Source organism: Prionailurus bengalensis, chromosome C1 (assembly GCF_016509475.1).
Source record: "Prionailurus bengalensis isolate Pbe53 chromosome C1, Fcat_Pben_1.1_paternal_pri, whole genome shotgun sequence".
NCBI classification, from domain to species: domain Eukaryota; kingdom Metazoa; phylum Chordata; class Mammalia; order Carnivora; family Felidae; genus Prionailurus; species Prionailurus bengalensis.
The window spans coordinates 20,706,178-20,719,119 of NC_057345.1; the positions used below are offsets into that span (position 1 = coordinate 20,706,178).

General features: G+C 56.6%; 1 protein-coding gene across 6 annotated transcripts in view; it reads right to left on the reverse strand.

Moving 5' to 3' along the window:
• Nucleotides 1-5,641, reverse strand: part of AHDC1 (AT-hook DNA binding motif containing 1) — a 64,190-nt gene extending 58,549 nt beyond the window's left edge. For 2 of the 6 annotated variants that reach the window (XM_043574189.1, XM_043574192.1), the window contains exons 1-2: nt 5,219-5,450; nt 4,890-4,984 (exon numbers count right to left, since the gene is read on the reverse strand). The gene's annotated coding sequence lies outside the window, so the exon portion shown is untranslated. Of the gene's footprint in view, nt 1-4,889 lie in introns of all 6 variants that reach the window. The other 4 variants (XM_043574188.1, XM_043574193.1, XM_043574191.1 and 1 more) reach the window with 4 other exon arrangements.
• Nucleotides 5,642-12,942: the final 7,301 nt, after the last annotated feature.

The following is a 12,942-nucleotide window of genomic DNA, read 5'->3' on the forward strand; positions in this document are numbered from 1 at the left end:
CCTTTGACCCATAGGGATATAGGGGGAATATAGCAGTATCTCCCCCTCCTCAAGTGGAGGTTGGTTCTAGACATGTGAGCACTGTGATCCTGTCTAGGCACTGGCCGTCCTGAGAGGCCCCGGGAAGCTCACCTACCATTGCCAGACCAGCACCTCATCCTTTCTCTCTCTCGCGCGCTCTCTCTCTCTCTCTCTCTCTCACACACACACACACACAGTGCACCCCAGCATTCCTGGCCTGCACCCCCACACCTCCACTTGGTAACTCAGAGGACTTAAGAGGGACAGTGACAGGCTCCCAGAGTACCTCCAGCTCACGGTCAGGAGCTAGAAGTGACATCCATCCCTCAGGACCCTCCTAGTTGGCTCTGTGCCCCCTACTCCCTCTCCAAGAATAGTCCAAATCCCACAGGCTCACAGGGGATGGGGAAACTGAGGAAGGGAGGGGAGAACACAGTTATTCCTCCTGAGACCTTGGCGTGGAATCCTAGGGAAAGAAAGGGACGCTGACCTACCACAAGCAAAGGCCATATTGGCTGCTCCCTCCGCATAGCCCTACCGCTGGGCCAGGGCCAGAGGCTGGCTCCCTCCCTCTAGAGCTCTCCTTGCCCCCGGCTGGGCCCCCTCCCTCTCTGAGCTTCTGAGCAGTCCTCCCTGCCCTCTCCCTCCCAGCTCTGGCTCTCTCATCCTCAGCTCTTGGAAGCCTGACTCACTGTTTCCCCTCCTCTCTCCCCTCCCTCCCTCTCTCTCCCGGCAGCGGCGCCTCCCCCTCCCCTGGGGGGGCTCTGGCCACAAGGGTGCCCGCCTGCTCCTCTCTCCGGGCTCCAGTCCCCCACTGCACCCAGGAGGCCCCCTGCAGCTGTTCCTATTCTCTAACTACAGAGCGGTAGAGTGCAAAGAGCCTAGGTCCCAGGCCTGGCACTGCTGAGTATTTGTGACCCTGGGCAAATGGCTCCCTTCTCTAGACTTGGTTTTCTCCTGTCAAACAAGGTTGGGGGAGGGGGTCCAACTGGATGATGCCCCTGACGTCTCTAGAACCCTAATGGTCCCTGCCTTTAAAACCCCACGTGCCTCCTGGCCTAGAGTGTGTGCACAACCTGTGGGGCATTGTACCTGCTTCAGGCCCCGCCCCCAGGTCCAAAGAATAGCTCTGCTCTGTTCCCAGACATTTGGAAAAGGCAGAGAGGAGCCGCTGCCCTGGGCACGACCATTAGTCAAGTGACCCCTGGAATCCCCCTGTCTCCCTGTTCTCCCTCCTCCTGTGAGAGTCTTTCCCTCTCTTCCTATTCCACCTGTCCTCCTCCCTCTTCCCAGAGACATTTGCTTGTCTCTCCTCCAAAAACAACGCCTCATCATTTCAGGCTGTAGGGTCGGGAACAGCACGTGCCTAGGCCTTCTTGGTCCCCTGGGCCCCACCTCCAGGGGCTGTGATACTGGCTCTTCTCCTTGCCTGTTTGCTCTCTCACCACCTCATCACTGGCTTCTGCCACCATCTTTCCCTCTCTCCACCTGGCATGTGGCAGTCCGGGTCTCTCTGCTCCCCCCACTCCCCTCCCCCAGCTCTCTCCCTGGGGCGGGGGGTGGGGGGGGCACATGCTGGCATTAGCAACCATGTTCTCCTTCCTCCCTCCTGCAGTCCCCATCCTGGCTTCGCCCTCTCCAGAGCTGTCCCAAGAGACCCAGGGGACCCAGAGACAGAGCTGGGCTCCATCCCATAATAGTGAGTCTGCTTGACCTCACTCAACCAGACCAGAAGAGTCTGGTCATCTGGTATGAAGGCATGGCATGGCACCCCCTGCTCTAGGGTGACTGGCATGAGACGCAGAGCTCTGTATTCCACAAACAAACAAAAAAGTTGGCCTGGGGGTGGGACATCGGGGGTTCGGAGGGAAATAAGGGAGATCAGGTTTGCCTGGAGAAAGCCCCTATCCAACTGGGAACAGAAGCAAGTGGAGGGAGTGGCTCAAAGTCAATGCTCTAGACTGATCTGAGAACCAGCAATGTCCCTCTAGGGCTCTGCGAATCCACAGCAGCAGCAACCCCACCCCCCCCACCCCTTCCCACAAGTTGCCAGCCAGGGACATTTGGCCCCTCCAGCCTGCAGAATAGCCACAATCTCAGGTGGAGATCCCATCCCTTAATCTCCTGTAGGGTCCAAGGCCAACCTCCCAACAGTACACCTCCGCTTAGCTCAGCAGGGCGTCCAGAAGCCTCCCTGCCAAGATCTAAGCAGGTGGAATGGGGGAAACAGCCCCCCAACTCCCAAGCCCCCTCATCCAAGTCCCAGTCAAGGGCTGGGAAGCAATGCAAAATAATCATGGACCACACATACTGCCAAACTGAGACGCAGCACTGTCCATCCACAGCACCTGGGGGTGTGGGGCTCCCTGCACCCCGACCCTGTTCCAGACCCCCCAGCCCAGCAACCGTAATAAACAGCAAGCTCTTTTTCTTTATGACACCAAATTTCTCCAAGCCCAACAGCTCCTTCCATCACTACCTCAGCCATAGATCACATTAAAAACTCACAGAGGGCAACTTAAACACATCACATTTGTTTCTCTCTATATTATTTCAAAAGTAACGGCATTAAAAATGGATTTTACTACAGAAAATAAATATCAGCACGTGGGCCCGGAGCCCAGGCAGGAGGAGGGAGCCCACCAGGAGAATGTCCCCGAGGGCTTGGGCACAGCTTAGGCACTGACCAAGGAGGTGACTGTGAGGCCAGACAACACCCTGGGGAATAGAGGGGATGTTTGGGGAGGGGGGCGACACCTGCCCACCCCACACCCGCCCCAGTGCCAGACCAAGAGAAACAAGAGTCACTGGTTTGGACTGGGGCCCACTGGTCCCCCTAAGCTCATACCCTCACGGATCTCTGTAACCTCTGAAGGGTAAGAGCTCTGGGGCAAGAAGTTCACCAGTCTCTGGGGGTTATTCCAACTATTGACACAGCAGGAGAAAAAAAATGAATTCAACTTACTATCCAGTTTGATTTTCCATTGCTATAAAAATAAATATACATCTGCTCAAAGGAAGGAGATGGCAAGCAGCGTGCACATGCCACCTGGGGGGTCCCCCCACAGCTCACCACCACAACCCAGCCTCCAAGCCAAGGGTGGGGGGGATGGACAGACTGGTAATCTTTCACTTAAAAGCCCCAGCTCACACAGTTACACACACACACACACACACACACACACACACACACACACACACGGGGCCACAAGGAACAGGAACAAGCCAACAATAGAAACACCCCAAATACTCCTGGCAGGACTCTGCCCAGGCCCGGGCACATGCCCCCGCCCCGCCAGCAGCAGCAGCAGCAGCAGCGGACAAAATGTGGCCACCCTGACCCGGAGGCAAAGCTTGTCCTCACACCCTGAGCTCTGCCCAGGGAGCTGGGGCCAAGTCCCGCCTGACACCAACTGGTCCGGCGGGAAACGCCTGCCCAGCCAGACAGGCACAGGCCCCCCAAGGGTCCCTCCTTGTGCTCAGGGACCAGGCTGGTGCAGCCTGGCCCTGCCTCCCAGGGTGACGCCTGGGCCCAAATTCAGCTGGCCCTGCCAGTCAGGCACTGGTGCAGAACCGAGGGCACCAGGCTCAGCCCCTCCCAGCCCAGCCCCAGGGCCCCCAAGCTAGGAGGGAGGGGGGACTCCCCACCCCTCCACATCTGGCCCTGGCCCCCAGGGTCTGCGGTAGAGAATTCCCGCCCCCGCTTCTCTCTCTCTCTCTTTCTCTCTCCCTCCTCCCGCTCTGTGCCCGCTGCCCGCCTCAGGGACAGCCCCAGCTCCCGCCTCCGGCCAGCAAGGCCCACATCCTTCCTCCCTCAGCTGGCCCCTTTGCCTGGCAGGAGGCTGGGGGGGTCAGGCTGCTAGGGAACCCCTCCAGCTCCCATCAGTCCTCATCCCCAGCCCCCAAACTCTGGGTTGCTGTCCCTTTTCCTGTAGAACAGGAAACAAGGTTATTTCCTAGACTCAGAGCCAGCCCCCTGCCCCTCTGGCTCTGCCCGGGGACCAGGACCCAGCAGGAGAAGGCGCACTCAGCCAAAAGGCACAGGGATTCAGCAATTCACCCCCAGCTTCGGGCCCAGGGGGCTGACAGCTGTCACTCAGCACCCCACCCCCTGGGGAAGAGGGGGCCCGATTCAATCAGAGCCCCAGAGGAAACGCATTGATAGGCGATTATTTATTTATTTATGCAAAAGTGAGCCGACTTTGTTCGCCAGGTAACCGGGCATGCGGCCCAACCCCTCCGGCCCTGGCCACCCCCAAATCCCTCCTCCGCCCCACACCCCCTCCGGGTCATTAGGTCCCCGCCCCTCAACTCCCAGAGCACCAGCGGAACCTTGGGATTTGGGGGTTGGAGGGGAGGGGCTCCTCCCTCCGCAGTCTCCCCCTTTCCCAGCGCCGTTCCTAAAATCCAGCCTTGTTCTCCGCTCCCACGGTCCCCCCTTCATTCCCCCCCCCCCCCACATTCTCAGCAAGCTGGAGAGCAAATTGCAGTTTTAAATCCAAAGACCGAGGGAGGAGGAAGGAGGAGGGGGCGCGCGGCAGCGCTGGGCGCGCACCTCGCCCCCGAGCCGGGGGAGCTGCGGGGCGGCCAGGAAACCCGAGAACCCCCCCTCCCCACCCCCCCTTCTCGTCCACCTCCCCCTCCCCCTTCCCGGCGCTGCCTGCCAGGCTTCGAGCCGAGCCCAGCCGAGCCGCGGGCCCCGGTGGAAACAAAGACCGATCGCACCGCGGGCACCGCAGCCACCGGGTCCCGCGGACCGGACCGGGGCGCGCGGAGGGGGCGCGGGCCCCCCCCCGGTGCGCTGCACAAAAGAGCCCGGCCGGCCGGTCCCCAGCGGGGTCTAGGGCTGGGGAGGAGGCGCCACTCACCGGAGTGCTGGGCTGCCGGCTCCGTGGGTCCGAGCCAGGCGAGGGGCTTTGGGGGGCGTCTGTCTTCCGGCGGCGGCAGCGACGCGGGAGCCCGGCTGCTGGGGAGAGGAGTCGTGGAGGAGCCCTGAGCCGCCCGCCGTTGCTGACAGCATGGCTCGCGTCTCGGCTCACATTCTCCGCCGCTAACTCCGCTGGACACGGCCCCCCGCTCCCGCGGCGCCCCCCCCACCTCGATCACTCCTTCGCTCTCTGTGCCCCCCTCGCTCCCCCCGCCGCGCACACACTCTCACAGCCCTGGACACCCCCGCCCCCACCCCCCCATTGCAAACCTGGGAGGGAACGCGCCCCGCGTAGTCCTCCTCCTGCTCCTCCTCCTCCGCCCTCCTCCCTCCCGCTCTCTGGCTGTCTGTCTGTCTCTCTGACTGTCTCTATCTCTCGCTCTCTCTGCCTTTCTCTGCTTTCCGAGCTGGGTGGGAAAAGGAAATGAGGACAGAAAGCAGACGCTGGCTTTGGGTGGTGGTAGCTGGATTCCCTCTCTCCCTCCCTCCTCCTCCTCCCCTCCCTCCTCCTGCCTTCTGCTCTCTCCGCTGCGAGCGGGGCTGAGCGCAGCCTGGCGGGTGGCTCGCTCTGCCCGCCCGCCCGCCCGCCCGCCTGTCTGTCTGTCTGGTCTGCCTCGCTCGCTCCCTCCCTCCGTCTCTCGCCCTCGCCCTGCCTGCCTGCCTCTCTCCGTCTCCGCCGCCGCCGCCGCTGCCTCTGCGAGCTCGCCTTACCTTCGCCGCTCACCATCCGGAACCCCAGGGGGGAGCGCGCGCGCGGCACGCCGGGACTTGTAGTCCCCACCCCGGCCGCTCGGCGAGCGGGGCGGGCGGGGCCGCGCCGGCTGCTCCGACGGCGCGGCCCTGGGCCCGCGGGGACAGCGCGCGGGCCCTTCTGGCGGGGGTGCGTCCTCGTTTACCAAGGGTGCTGGTTCTCCTCAAGGATTAGGGATGTTTCCCACGTTCCTTGTTCTCCGCGGGAGGCTCTGGCTCGAGCGAAGGTTGCGGGTGGGAGCGAAGGGGCGGGGTCTGAGAATGGAATGAGTCGAATAGGGAATCAAGGGATTAGCCAAAGGGCCTGCGACTTTCTGGGGCGCCCCAATTAAATGATAGACGGAAAAGAGAGAGGGGAGGACTCGCTTTCTGAGTCTGGGGACGTTCTTCGTCTCTGAAAAGGTTTCCTATTGAGTAAAGCACAACGGTTTTTGACGGGAGGGCTGCTCCAGAAACCTCAAAGCCCACCACTGCTTCCTCCTCATTCAGGGACCCCCGTCCCCAACTCTGAGCTCTGGGTTTAGCCCCTCCACCTCCTAGTTTTCCTAGAAGTCCAAGGGCGGCCAGGGCACCAAAGTCCTAGATAATCAACAAATGGCACCCCTCCCCCCTTCCTGAATTCTACTGAGCATTTTGGTTTTTTCAGGAAGCAAGATTCGCATTCAACAGTTCAGAACCCCTGCTGCGGCCAGGGGGCTGGGTTCAGCACTTTCACCTACCTCCTCTTCAGGTCACATCTGTTATCCAGCCCCTAGCTCTGGGCCCCCTGCCTGGCCTATCCCCACAGATGGGAATGTGCCCTGCCTGGGCCTGGTTACCAAAGGGAAGTAGCTGGACAGCCCAGGAAGGAAAGCCTGCTGCTGCTGCTGCTGCTGCTGCTGCTGCTGCCATTTACTGGACACAGCAGGACCCTTCAGTCCCAAAAGGACCTGGTGAAATGGTGCTGTTACCATTTCCACTTTAGGGATGAGGGCAGTGAGGCTCGGGTCCCCTCATTTGGAACTGGTAGAGCCCAGCCAGACCAGGCAGGAATTGTCTGATCCCAAAGCCCACTTCTTAATCTCTGGGCCATGACAGGGAGTTGTGACTCCCAGGTCTCTGTCTGACCTTCATTCCCAGCATCTGTGTATCCTCCCTCGGTACTTTAATTCAACACATGTTAACTGAGATATGCAGGGCTCACAGGGGACACCAAAATGAATAATGCAGGATCACTGTCCTGTCCTCAGTATCTACCAACATCAGCCCTGACTGGTACTCTGCGAGTCCCATTTCATCTGTGTGTCTGACATTCCTTTGCCCTGTGTCTGCTGGCTTTGTCTGTCTTGCTCCATGTCTGAAGTTCCTCCAGCAGTGCCTTTGTCCTTGGCCCACCTGTTTCTGACTCCTCCTTTGGCCCTGCCGTGTGATGGCCAGCGTGTGACAAAGGCAGGTGGTGACATTTCACCAACTGTAGCTCCCTGTCACCACCTTCCCTACACCTCTTTAGGACAGTCTGAAACCCCCAGAGGGCAAAAAAGGGGGTTCTGGGGGCCGCTCTCTGTTGGCCCTTTGATGGGGGAGGGCGGGGAGGGCAACGGCAATGAGACAGACCTAGGACTCTAAACAGTGCACCTATTGATCTGGCATCATGGGGCTGGCATGGCCAGCTGGAGAGGCCCCCATTTGGGAGCAGCTCCTCTTTGCAGGCAAGCCTTGGGTTCAAAGATTTATTCATTGAATGGGAAGTCTTATAAGGTCAGATATTAATGAAAGCAGTGGTTTAAGTTGTTAGGGGTTCTTTGCAGGTCCAAAGCCTGGTTCTAAAGTTATCACAAGTAGATGAGGCTTTTCTGCATCTTGCTCTAGCTGGTCCCCCACGGGAGCGACTTTAGCATTGGGAGGGTGGAAGAGGCTCAGGTTTCCCTTTCTTTTACACCTGCCGCCCCCCCCCCACCATCCTTACTCACTAGGCTTTGCCACAGAGCTGAAGATCCCACCCTGTCTGAATCAAGTGTTGGGAGGAAGTTGGGTGGGGTAGTACCGGATGGTTTAGGGGAGATGAGAAACCCCAGGTAGATTGAGATGAAGAGGAATTCGCAAAAGACATGAGAGGTTTAATGACGAGGTGCAGAGGGGAAGATCAGCTGGGCAGGCCATGGCAGAGAGGAATTGAAGTTCCATTGTGTCTCCAAGCATGCACCTTCCCCCCCAGGCTGCTTCAGGCTGTCCCCTCCCCAGAGAGGGTGGGTACTATTAGCACCTAAGGTATTGAACATCACTGGAAACCGAGCATTACCAGGTTTTCCAGTCATTTGGAGGCTGGTGTTTCTCTTGGAGCTTCTCTAAATCGCGTGCGGTGTGGGGAGTGGGGGTGTGTGGGGGGGGTCTTCTCAGACAAACTCAAACTGATTCTTCCCGTGGGCTGCTGCTGCCACCTAGTGTCTAATCTCCATGCCTGCTCCAGTAGCGGCAGTCTAAAAGGGGCTACCCAGTCCTCTGAAATAGTGTCATGGTCACTACTGGCTGGGCAGGGGAGCTGTAAGCTCCCCCCGCCCCCCCCCCCCCCAAGAAGGCAGATGTGAAGAAGAGGACCCAGGTTCTGGAAGAGTCTGCATCATCCCTTTCTGGGCTCAGCTCACTACAACCACTTCTGTTTTAATGTACGCAGTAGGTGGTATACCTAGACCCTAGGAAGTGGAGGGGAGAGTCTAGGGCTAAAACCGTGTGGCAAGACAGTTTGGAGGCCATGTGGGAATAGGAACCAGACAGATCTGCTTCTGCTTCTGCTTCTACTTGTGTGTCCTTAACCTCTCTGAGTCTCAGTTACCATATGTGTAAAATGGAAGAATAATTCCTTCCCTGTCTTCCCGGCACAGCCAGGGAGATTTACCGGGCACAAGAATTCGCTTTGAAAACTGACAAGGGCATGCTGAGGGATTGAGTCATGATAATAATAACGACAATAAATGAGAGGTCACAGCAGTCTGGAGCCGGACCCTTGGTTGTTGGGGCTCATGGGAAGGGCAGCATGAAATGAGCCTTGGGTAGGGATGGGCACTGCCTTCCCTGATGACAGAAGTTCTGGGCCTAGCCTCAGACTTGGAGCTCACCTCAGGGGAGGTGTGGCTTGTTAGAGGGTGGTTCAGCCCAGTCCACAGAAGGAGAAACTGAGTCCAAGAGAGGTTGAGGGACTGTTCTAAGTCTCTGAGCCACAGATCCAGGATCAAGAGGCCCGTTATGGCCTTGGTCTTCCCCTCCCCAGGATGGGAACAGCTCAGAGTGGGGGCCCAAGAGACCATGGAAGCAGGAAGCCCCGCCTATCGTGGTACAGTGGGAACTAAGGCCCCCAGGCCCCCATTATCCCTCCTCCTAGGCTAGCCCCACCCCCTGCAAGTCCTCCCACATTCCTCCAGGCAACAGGAAACCCCAGCTGCAGTCCAGACTTCAAACAGCTCCTCCCTCTGGGCAGGGGGTGTGGGAGGAGAGGCCAGAGGCCAGAGGGCAAAGGTCAGCTTTGTTCCTGCTGGAGGTGATGAAGGACGCTGGGGGGAGGGGGGGGGGACACAGAAGGGGGCAGCGTAGGGCCCTTGACAGCCACACTGCGTGCACGTGCATGTGTGTGTGTGTGTGTGTGTGTGTGTGTGTGTGTCACTGTCAGCCTATGTCTGGAGGTTAATGTGTGTCCTTGGTTTCCCTTGGGCTTGTGTACCTGAGTTATGCGTCTGAGTGTACATCACTATGGAATTGTTTGTGGGTGCTCAGCCTGGGATCCCACTGACATATCTGTAAGTGACATCACATGTATTGATACGTACAGTTCACAGACCTGCTCGAAGCTATGTCGTCTCCTATTAGTGTGACCTGGTGTAGTTCTTTGTGTCCGAAGGGATATCCCTCTTCTGACTCTTCCCCTGCCGCACCCCCCCCCCATTCCTTCCTCTGCATTGGTCGCCAAAGGGTTCATTCTGAACAGCGAATCTTTGTTACTCCCCTGCTCAAAATCCTGTGGTGTTCCATTGCCCAAGGCTTAGAATCCTAGCCTGAGCACCTGGCAGACATGACCACTGCCTACCTGGCTATCTTCATCTTTAGCTACTAATGCCCCTGAAAATTTACACTCTAGTCACACCTCCCTAATTGTAACTCCCTGCACGGTCCCATTTCCTGCCTCTGAGCTCACTTAATTCTGTCGAGTCTAGAATGCCCTTCTCTTTCTTCTTTGCCAAGCAAACTTTCGCTCCTTTTTCAAGTGTCTGGCGAAGCAACACCTCCACTGAGAAGCCTTCCAGACTTCTCCCTGTCCAACTGAGTCCTAACTATTCTCCCATGCATTCTTTATTGCCATTTTCAGCCTGGCTATGTCCCATTCATCTATCATTAAACCGTGAGCTCTCTGAGAGCAAGAACTGTGATTTGTTTCCCATCCTGTGGTGGGAAGGTCCTGAAGGGACCTGGTCTCCCCATCCCAGGGGAAAGTTTCCTGGAGCTCTAGGTGTAGTACCCAGAGTGGACACGAGAGGGAGTATGGACATCACTGCAGGACAAACCTGGCGCTGTGGTGTGTGTGTGTGTGTGTGTGTGTGTGTGTGTGTGTGTGTAAAATAGGGCGTGGGAGAGAACTACTGGAGTAGATAGTGAGTCCACTCAGCTCAGTCCTGGAACAATAGGATCGAGGATACACTCACCCCCAGTAAGTCCTGGCCACCCCCCCAGATTTCTGCTCTGGCTTCTCTTCACAACTCAGGGGCCATACCTCTGGATTTCTGACCCTCCTACCTTTTGCCTCTGATCTTCCAACCTTCCTCTGCCTGCCTCATCTGCACCCTCAATCCTCCCATACATAATTACTTGCACTTGCCTGACTTGGCCTTGCTCTACCATACCTCTGAGCCTTTGCACATGCTGTTCCCTCCATGGGAGATGATCTCACCCTCTGGCTGCTTCATCAAGCAGATTTCTCGTTCACATCCTCAAAGAAGTCTCCCTTGGCCTCCAGACTGACCTTGCCCCTAAGTGTTGTAATTATTTACTGTTCTGCCTCCCGGACAAGACCAGCCTACAGGAGACATCAGTAAATGTCTGCAAAATTAATAAATGACTTAGTGCTGTTATGAACATAATCCTCAGCATATGTGGGGTTACTCCAGACTCCTAGCTGCACCATGCCCTCCCTGAAGTTGACCGTGGGTTAGTATTATACGTTTCCATGCTGCCCCATGAAATAAGGGAATGACACAGTAGGATGCATGAGATTTTAAGTCAAAAGGCTCAAATCCTGACTCTACCATCCAGCTGTATGACCTTGGGCAAGTGCTGTAGCCACTCGGAGCCTTCATTTCCTCTTTTGTAAAATGGGAATAAACACACGCGACCTCGTGGTGAGGATCAAATTAGATGATGCATGTGAAACACCCGGCATTAGTCAATTAGGTGTCCTCCTCCCCCACCATGAACTTGGAAATAAAATTGCCCTCTGAGTCTTAAGCCAGTAAAATCCACACAGCATCACGGAAGGAGAGGAGCCAGGTGGGGGAGTGAATGAGGCGAGAGATGGTTTTGTAAACGACTGAAGAGTTTTGTGAACGGTGGAAACCCGCAATCAAGGTGACCCGCCTGTAATCTCAGGGAGGCAGGGCGAGGATGTGATTGAAATTGAGAAAACAGAGGCCTAATCAATTGCATTGTGCTCTATCTGAAGGGAACAGAAGGATGCACAGAAAAGGGGGTGCAAAGGAGAATTCATTCGGCTGAAGCAGAGGGAGGCACAGGGAACCAGCAGATACAGGGATTCCAGGCTCAGGTAGCTCTGGTCTCTGCTGAGGAGCAGTGAGGGCCTGGTAAACTCCAGGAGGTTCACTACCCTGCTGGGGCTTCACTGAAACTAAATGGGTGTCCAGGTACCAGGCATAGCCCCATTGGATAGACAAGAGTATTCTGGTCCTAGGAGAAGACTATTGAGGCTACGAACACTAATTTTGGGGTCAGAGGCTCTGGTTCAAGCCCCCACTCCACTACTTAAAACTATTTACTCCACCGTGCCTCAGTTTCCTTATCAGTAAAATGAAGATCAATAGCCTCCTCCTCATGGGGTGCCGCGAGGATCAGATGACAGCATGCACTTAGCAGGACGCCTGGTGTGGAATAAACAATTCGTAAATGGTAGCGACAAAGAGAACTAACGTGAGTTGGACATTTTATTGCCATTTCACAGGTGAGGAGATTGAGGCTTGGAGAGATTAATAACTTGGCCCAAGTCACAAAGCTAGTGAGTGGTGGAGGCAAGATTCACACCAGGCACTGAAGTTCCAAAGCTGGGCTCTTATCTGCTTACTCCAGGACAGGCGGAATCACTGGGCCTCCAGCTTGTATGTCAGGCCCTTGTGAGTTTAGTCAGCCAGAGACTGGCTCTCAGGAAGCCATGGCCCGAGTTTGAGTGTGCAGAGCTAAGTGTCCTGCCCCTGTGACCACCCCTCAGCAGCCACTTGGCCTCTCTCCATCTTACTGCTCCCATTCAGCAGTCCCTAGCACAGGGCTGAGCACGAGGAACTCTCAATCTGCATTGGCCACCTTGTCCCCTTTTCTTAGGACACTCAACCTGGGGGCATTTCCAGGGAATCTTTCTACCGATGTCTAGAGGGAGGAGGATCCTCCAAATACCTACCTGGGGCAGATAAGATCACTTTCCAAAGCCCAGAGTCTAGAAAGATCATGGGCCTTGGTATGAGACCCGAGTTCAAGTCCCAGCCCTGTCACGTGCACCTGTGTGAACCTGGTACATCATGTAACCCCTGAGCCTCAGTTTCCTCATCTGTAAATGGGGGCTAATCATAGCATCAGACTCAGAACCGGATTAAGTGAAAAGATGGATGTAAACACATCTGGCATGCAGCAGACACTTAATAAGTGAGTCATTATTATTACTATGATTTCTCCCAAGTCTGGCTGTGATCTCCGCCGGAACAGAGACAGGTCTTGTTCATGTTGGTTTTCCTGGGGTCGTGCCTAGCAAAGGGCCCTTCCCAGAGTTAATGCTTACTAACTTTGCCAGACGCAGCCGGAGTTCCTAGCTCCCAGACTCTTTCCCCCATCCTTTCCCTCGGTAAGTTAGGGGTCAACAATTTCCTGATGGGAGAGGTGGGAACCCTTATTCCCTGTTCCTTTTGTTTCCACTTGGAGGCACATCAGCTGCCAGAGTCTCTCAAAGCTGCGGCAAGGGCACGGGACAATTCTTCACTGCACGGGTGCGTGGCGGGTTGTATAGT